This window comes from Canis lupus, chromosome 21 (assembly GCF_011100685.1).
Source record: "Canis lupus familiaris isolate Mischka breed German Shepherd chromosome 21, alternate assembly UU_Cfam_GSD_1.0, whole genome shotgun sequence".
NCBI lineage: Eukaryota > Metazoa > Chordata > Mammalia > Carnivora > Canidae > Canis > Canis lupus.
The window spans coordinates 30,773,977-30,781,843 of NC_049242.1; positions in this window are offsets into that span (position 1 = coordinate 30,773,977).

The window sequence follows — 7,867 nt, forward strand, 5'->3', positions numbered from 1 at the left end:
TTGATGGAATCTTGTCTCACATTTAGATCTTTCATCCATTTTGAGTTTATCTTTGTGTATGGTGCAAGAGAGTGGTCTAGTTTCATTCTTCTGTGGATGTCCAATTTTCCCAGCATCATTTACTGAAGAGACTTTTTTTCCAGTGGATAATCTTTCCTCTTTTGTCAAATATTAGTTGACCATAAAGTTCAGGGTCCACTTCTGGACTCTATTCTGTTCCATTGATCTATGTGTCTGTTTTTGTGCCAGTATCACACTGTCTTGATGACCACAGCTTTGTAGTACAACCTGAAATCTGGCATTGTGATACCCCCAGATATGGTTTTCTATTTTAAAATTCCCCTGGCTATATGTGGTCTTTTATGATTCCACGCAACTCTTAAAATAATTTGTTCTAACTCTCTGAAGAAAGTCCATAGTATTTTGGTAGGGATTGCCTTAAACGTGTAAATTGCCCTGGGTAACATTGACGTTTTCACAATATTAATTCTGCCAATCCATGAGCATGGAATATTTTTCCATCTCTTTGTGCCTTCCTCAAATTCTTTCAGAAGTGTTCTGTAGTTTTTAGGGTATAAATCCTTTGCCTCTTTGGTTAGGTCTATTCCTAGGTATCTCATGCTTTTGGGTGCAATTGTCAATGGGATTGACCCCTAATTTCTCTCTCTCTAGTCCCATTGTTATTGTATAGAAATGCCACTGACTTCTGGGCATTGATTTTTATCCTGCCACACTGCCGAATTGCTGTATGAGTTCTAGCAATCTTGGGGTGGAGGCTTTTGGGTTTTCTACATAGAGTATCATGTCATTGGCGAAGAGGGAGAGTTTGACTTCTTCTTTGCCAATTTGAATGCCTTTAATGTCTTTTTGTTGTCTGATTGCTGAGGCTAGGACTTCCAATACTATGTTGAATAGCAGTGGTGAGAGTGGACATCCCTGTCTTATTCCTGATCTTAGGGGAAAGGCTTCCAGTGCTTCCCCATTGAGAATGATATTTGCTGTGGGTTTTTCGTATATGGCTTTTAAGATGCTGAGGAATGTTCCCTCTATCTCTACACTTTGAAGAGTTTTGATCAGGAATGGATGCTGTATTTTGTCAAATGCATTCTCTGCATCTAATGAGAGGATCATATGGTTCTTGAATTTTCTCTTACTGATATGATGAATCACATTGATTATTTTACAAGTGTTGAACCAGCTGATAAGTCCTTTATAGATTTTGGATACTAGCCCTTTATCTGATAAAACTTTGGCATATATGTTCTCCCATTTGCATGTATCATCTCCCATTCTGTCAGTAGTCTTTCAGTTTTGTCAACTGTTTTCTTTGCTGTGCAAAAGCTTTTTATCTTGATGAAACCCCAGTAGTTCATTTTTGCCTTTGTTTCTCTTGCCTTCTTGTGTTTAGCAAGAAGTTGCTGTGGCCAAGGTCACAGAGGTTGCTGCCTGTGTTCTCTCAGATTTTGGTTTCCTGTCTCACATTTAGGTCTTTCATCCATTTTGAGTTTATTTTTGTGTAGATGTGAGAAAGTGGTTCAGTTTCATTCTTCTTTATGTGGCTGTCCAATTTCCCAACACCCTGTATTGATGAAACTGTCGTTTTTTCCAGTAGATATTCTTTCCGCTACATCGAAGATGAGTTGACCATAGAGTTGAGGGTCCATTTCTAGGTTTTCTATTCTGTTCCATTGATCTATTTGTCTGTTTTTTTTTGTGCCAGTACCACACTGTCTTGATGATTACAGCTTTGTAATAGAGCTTGAAGTCTGGAATTGTGATGCCACCAGCTTTGTTTTTCTTTTTCAATATTCCTCTGGCTATTTGGGGGGGTCTCTTCTGGTTCCATGCAAATTTTGGGATTGTTTGTTCCATCTCTGTGAAAAATGTTGATGATATTTTGATAAGGATTGCATTGATTGTGTAGACTGCTCTAGGTAGCATAGACATTTTAACAATATTTGTTCTTTCAATCCATGAGCATGGAATGTTTTTCCATTTCTTTGTGTCTTCTTCAATTTCTTTCATAAATGTTCTATAGTTTACAGATTACAGATCCTTTACTTCTTTGGTTAGGTTTATTCCTAGGTATCTTATGGTTTTGGGATCAAATCCTTAATTGCAATAAATTCCTTAATTTCTCTTTCTTCTGTTTTATTATTAGTGTATAGAAATGCAACTAATTTATGTGCATTGATTTTATATCCTGCCAGGTTGCTTAATTCCTGTATGAGTTCTAGCAATTTTGGGATGTATATTCTGGGGTTTTCAACATAGAGTATCATGTCATCTGCAGAGTGAAAGTTTGACTTTTTCTTTTTTTTTTGACTTTTTCTTTTCTGATTTGGATGCCTTTTATTTCTTTTTGTTATTTGATTGTTGAGGATAGGACTTCCATTACTATGTTGAACAGCAGTGGTGAGAATGGACATCCCTATCGTGATCCCGACCTCACAATAAAAGCTTTCAGTTTTTTTCCCATTGAGAATGATATTCCCTGTGGGTTTTTGTATATTGCTTATGATATTGACATATGTTCCCTCTATCCCTACACTGTAGAGAGTTTTAATCAAGAAAGAATACTGTATCTTGTCAAATGCTTTTTTCTACATCTATTCAGATTATATGATCTTGTCCTTTCTTTTATTAATGTGGTGTATCAAATTGACTGATTTGCGGATATTGAACCACCCTTGCATTCCAGGAATAAATCCCACTTGGTCGTGGTGAACAATCCTTTTAATGTACTGTTGGAGCTATAAGCTGGTATCTTGGTGAGAAAATTTGCACCCATGTTCATCAGGGGTATTGGTATGTAATTCTCCTTTTTGGTGGGGTCTTTGTTTGGTTTTGGGATCAAAATTACCTCATAGAATAAATTTGGAAGTTTTCTTTCCATTTCTATTTTTTGTTTTTTTTTTGTTTTGTTTTATATAAATTTATTTTTATTGGTGTTCAATTTGCCAACATACAGAATAACACCCAGAGCTCATCCCGTCAAGGGCTCCCCTTAGTGCCCGTCACCCTGTCACCCCCACCTCCCGCCCACCTCCCCTTCCACCCCCCTCCCCCCAGTTCATTTCCCAGAGTTAGGAGTCTCTCATGATCTGTCTCCCTTTTTGATATTTCCCACTCATTTTTTTCCCCTTTCCCCTTTATTCCCTTTTAAAATATTTTTATATTCCCCAAATGAATGAGACTATGTAATGTTTGTCCTTCTCCAATTGACTTATTTCACTCAGCATAATACCCTTCAGTTCCATCCACGTTGAAGCAAATGGTGGGTATTTGTCGTTTTAAACGGCTGAGTAATATTCCATTGTATACATAAACCACATCTTCTTTATCCATTCATCTTTCGATGGACACTGAGGCTGCTTCCACATTTGGCTCTTGTGGACATTGCTGCTATAAACATCGGGGTGCAGGTGTCCTGACATTTCACTGCATCTGTATCTTTGGGGTAAATCCCCAGCAGTGCAATTGCTGGGTCATAGGGCAGGTCTATTTTTAACTCTTTGAGGAACCTCCACACAGTTTTCCAGAGTGGCTGCACCAGTTCACATTCCCACCAGTTCACATTCCCACCAGCAGTGCAGGAGGGTTCCCCTTTCTCCACATCCTCTCCAACATTTGTGGTTTCCTGCTTTGTTAATTTTCCCAATTCTCACTGGTGTGAGGTGATATCTCATTGTGGTTTTGATTTGTATTTCCCTGATGGGAAATTGAAGAAAACTGTCTTTTTTCCAGTGGATAGTCTTTCCTCCTTTGTTGAATATTAGTTGACCCATTTCTATTTTTTGAAACAGCTTCAGAAGAATAGGTGTTAATTCTTCTTTAATGTTTGTTAAAATTCTGATGAGAGGCTATCTGGTCCTGGACTCTTGCTTATTGGGAGATTTTTGATTACTGTTTCAATTTCCTTGCTGGGTTTGGGTCTGCTTAGGATTTCAAATTCTTTCTGTGTCAGTTTTGGTACTTTATATATTTCTAAGAATGCATCCATTTCTTCCAGACTGCCTAATTTGTTGGCATATACTTGCTCTTAATATGTTCTTATATTTGTTTGTGTTTTTTGGTGTTGGTTGTGATCACTCCTCTTTCATTTGTGATTTTAATTATTTGGATCCTTTCTCATGTTTTTTTTTTTTTTGTTTGTTTCTGGGTTTGGTTTTTTTTTGGTTTGTTTTTGGTAAGTCTGGCTAGGGATTTATCTATCTTATTATTTTTTTCAAAGAACTAGCTTCTAGTTTCATTGATCTGTTATACTGTTCTTCTGGCTTCTGTTTCATTGATTTCTGTGCTAATCTTTATTAATTATCTTCTCCTGGGTTTAGACTTATTTGCTATTCTTTCTCAAGCTCCTTTAGGTGTAAGGTTAGCTTGTGTATTTGAGACCTTTCTTGAATCTTCAGAAGCTTTGAATTGGTGTATACTTCCCTCTTAGGACCACCTTTGCTGCACCTCAAGGGCTCTAAACTGTTGTTTTCATTTGCTTCCATGAATTTTTAAAAATTCTTCTTTAATTTCCTGAGATCCATTCATTCTTTAGTAGGATGCTCTTTCAGCTCCACATACTTATGTTCTTTCCAAATTTTCTCTTGTAATTTTTAAATTTTATTTACTTATTTATTAATGAGAGACACAGAGAGAGATAGAAAGAGGCAGAGACATAGGCAGAGGGAGAAGCAAGCTCCATGCAGGGAGCCCCATATGGAACTTGATCCTGTGTCTCCAGGATCACGTCCTGGGCCCTAGGCAGATGCTAAACTGCTGTGCCACCCAGAGATCCCTTCTCTTGTGATTAAGTTCAAGGGTTAAAGCATTGTGGTCTGAGTATATTCAGTGAGTAATTCCTATCTTTTGGTACCAGTTGAAACTTGATTTGTAACCAAGTATGTGATCTAGTCTAGAGAATATCCCATATGCACTCAAGAAGAATGTGTATTCTGTTGCTTTAGGTTGAAATGCTCTGAATATACCTGTGAAGTCCAACTGCTCCAGTATGTCATTGAAAGCCCTTTTTTCCTTATTGATCTTCTGCTTAGAAGATCTGTCTATTGCTGTGAGTGGGGTGTTAAAGTCCCCTACTATTATTGTGTTATTATCAATCTGTTTCTTTAATTTTGTTATTAATTGGTTTATATAATTGGCTGCTCCCAAGTTAGAAGCATACTTACAATTGCCAAATCTTCTTGTTGGATAGACCCTTTTATTCTGAAATAGTGTCCTTTTTCATCTCTTATTACGGTCTTTGGTTTAAAATCTAATTTGTCTGCTATAAGGATTTCTACCCCAGTTTTCTTTTCATGTCCATTAGCATGATAAATGGTTCTCCACTTCCTGACTTTCAATCTGGAGATGTCTGGGTCTAAAATGAGTCTCTTGTAGACAATATATCAGTAGGTATTGTTTGTTTGTTTGTTTTTAATCCAATTTGTTACCCTGTGTCTTTTGATTGGAGTCCATTTACATTCAGAGTAATTACTGAAATATACAAATTTAGTGCCATTGTATTACCTGTGAAATCACTGTTTCTATATATTATCACTGTTCCTGGTTTTTGTTACTTTTGGGCTCTCTGCTTGCTCAAAGGATCTCCTTTAATATTTCTTGTAGGACTGGTTTAGTGATCAGAAGTTCCTTTAGTTTCTGTTTGGTCTAGAAGCTCTTTATCTCTCCTTCTATTCTGGATGACAGCCTTGCTGGATAAAATATTCTTGGCTGAATATTTTTCAAATTTAGCATCTTGAATATATCATGCCAGTGATTTCTGGCCTACCAGGTCTCTGTGGACAGGTTTGCTGCCAGCCTTATGTTTCTGCTTTTGTAGCTTATGGGCTGGTTGTCCTGAGCTGCTTTCAACATTTTCTCTTTATCTCTGAAATTTGCAGTTTTACTATTATATGTCAAAGTGTGGACCTACTTTTATGTATTTTGAAGGGGCCATTCTCTGTACCTTCTGGACTTGAATACTTGTTTCCTCCTACAAATTAGAGAGATTCTCAGCTATAAATTTTTCTGCCTCCCCTCTCTTTTCTCTTTTCTGGGATCCCAATTATTCCAATATATTTCACTTTAGGGTATTGCCTATATCTTGAATTCTCCTTTGTGATCCAGTAGTTATCTCTCTTTTTCTCAGCTTCCTTATTCTCCATCATTTTGTCTTCTATCACTGACTCTCTATTTTGCCTCTTTTATCCTAGCACTTAGAGTCTCCATTTAAAGGATTAGATTTTAGTTCTTTTATTTCTCCAGTAAGGGATTCTCTAGTGTCCTCTGTGCTTTTTTTCAAGCCCAGCTAGTATCTTTAAAATCATTGTTTTGAATTCTAGTGCCAACATATTACTTATATCTATGTTGATTAAATCCTTGGTAGTGATTACTGCTTCTTGTTCTCTCTTTTGGGGTAAGGTTTTTCTGTCTTGTCATTATATCCAGAAAAGAGGAGAAGAAAGAAAGAAAATACAAAAATAGCAGCAATGACACCAGAAAAATATACACTGAACAAATCTGGAGAAAATAAAAACTAAAAGGAAAAAAATGAGAGTAAAATCAAACAAGAAATAGAACAGAACAATAAACTAGATACATGTATTTTTATCTGTTTGTTAGAAAAGACTAGATTTTTATCTGTTTGTTAGAAGAGACTAGATCCCCAAATAGGAAAGAAAAACATTAGTGTGTGTGTGTGTGTGTGTGTGTGTGTGTATATATATATATATATATATATAATAAAATTAAGCACAATGAAATGAATCCAAATTGAAAAATATATATAAAACATAAATGTAAAAATGAAAATTAAAATGTTTTAAAAAAGAATTGGCAAAATAAGAAAATAGCTGAAAAGAAAAAAAATAAAACCGAAGGACTAAAGAATAATAAGAAAAAACTAGAATGCTATATTATGTTCTCCCCAGAGCTGGAGTTTTGCTGTTCTCTATGATCAGTAAAATCAGTATTTAGCCAGATGTTCTGCTAGTCTTACGGAGGAAGGGCCTGTTGTGCTGATTCTCAGGTATCTTTCCCTGGGCACGATTCCAACTCCATAGCTAGGGGGCCAGGCTTTCTGTAAACTACTCCAGATTGCACTGTGTGGCTGTTTCGCTTCTCTGAAAGCTTTCAGCACTGATCAGGGAATGAAAATGATGATGCCCTGATTTCTAACCCTGGAGCTGAAAGTTCACAACCCCCCACTTTGAGCCCTCACAGAAAAGCAATCACTCTTATCTCTATGGTTTCCTTCTGAACTCTGTGTTCACCTAGCCTGTGATTGAGCATTTTTATCTCAGGTATGCAACCTTGCTTCAAGCCTCCAAACTACAAATTCCTGTAATGTGGACACGGACTGCACCATTCCTCCTTGTGGGGGTTGGGTGGTCTTCCCCATGGTTCTGCCTCTTGCTGGGCCCCTGCCCATAGAGCAGTCACCTAACCTCGCAGCAGTTTGCAGCATGGCAACACCAAACAGAAAGCAAGTGCCTGGCTCCAAAGGTTGGGAACTCTGCTGCAGTCAGGCATCCCTGTTCTTTTTGTTACCTTGGGGATCCTGAGACCACACTGTCCTACCTGGATTCCGCCCTGCTTTGCCACCTAAGCACTTTTCAGGCAGACTTCTAGAAGTTCCGATTTTGCACTCCACTGCTTATAATACTTTACAGTACTCAACTTATGGAGGCTCTCTCCCCCTGCAGTTTATCTTTCAATATGAAGGATAGTCTCTTCAACAAATTGTGTTGGGGAAACTGGACAGCCACATGCAAAAGAATCAAATTGGATCACTATCTCACACTGTATACAAAAACTAACTCAATATGGATTAAAGACTTGAATATAAATCCATGAACTATAAAACTCTTAGAAGAAA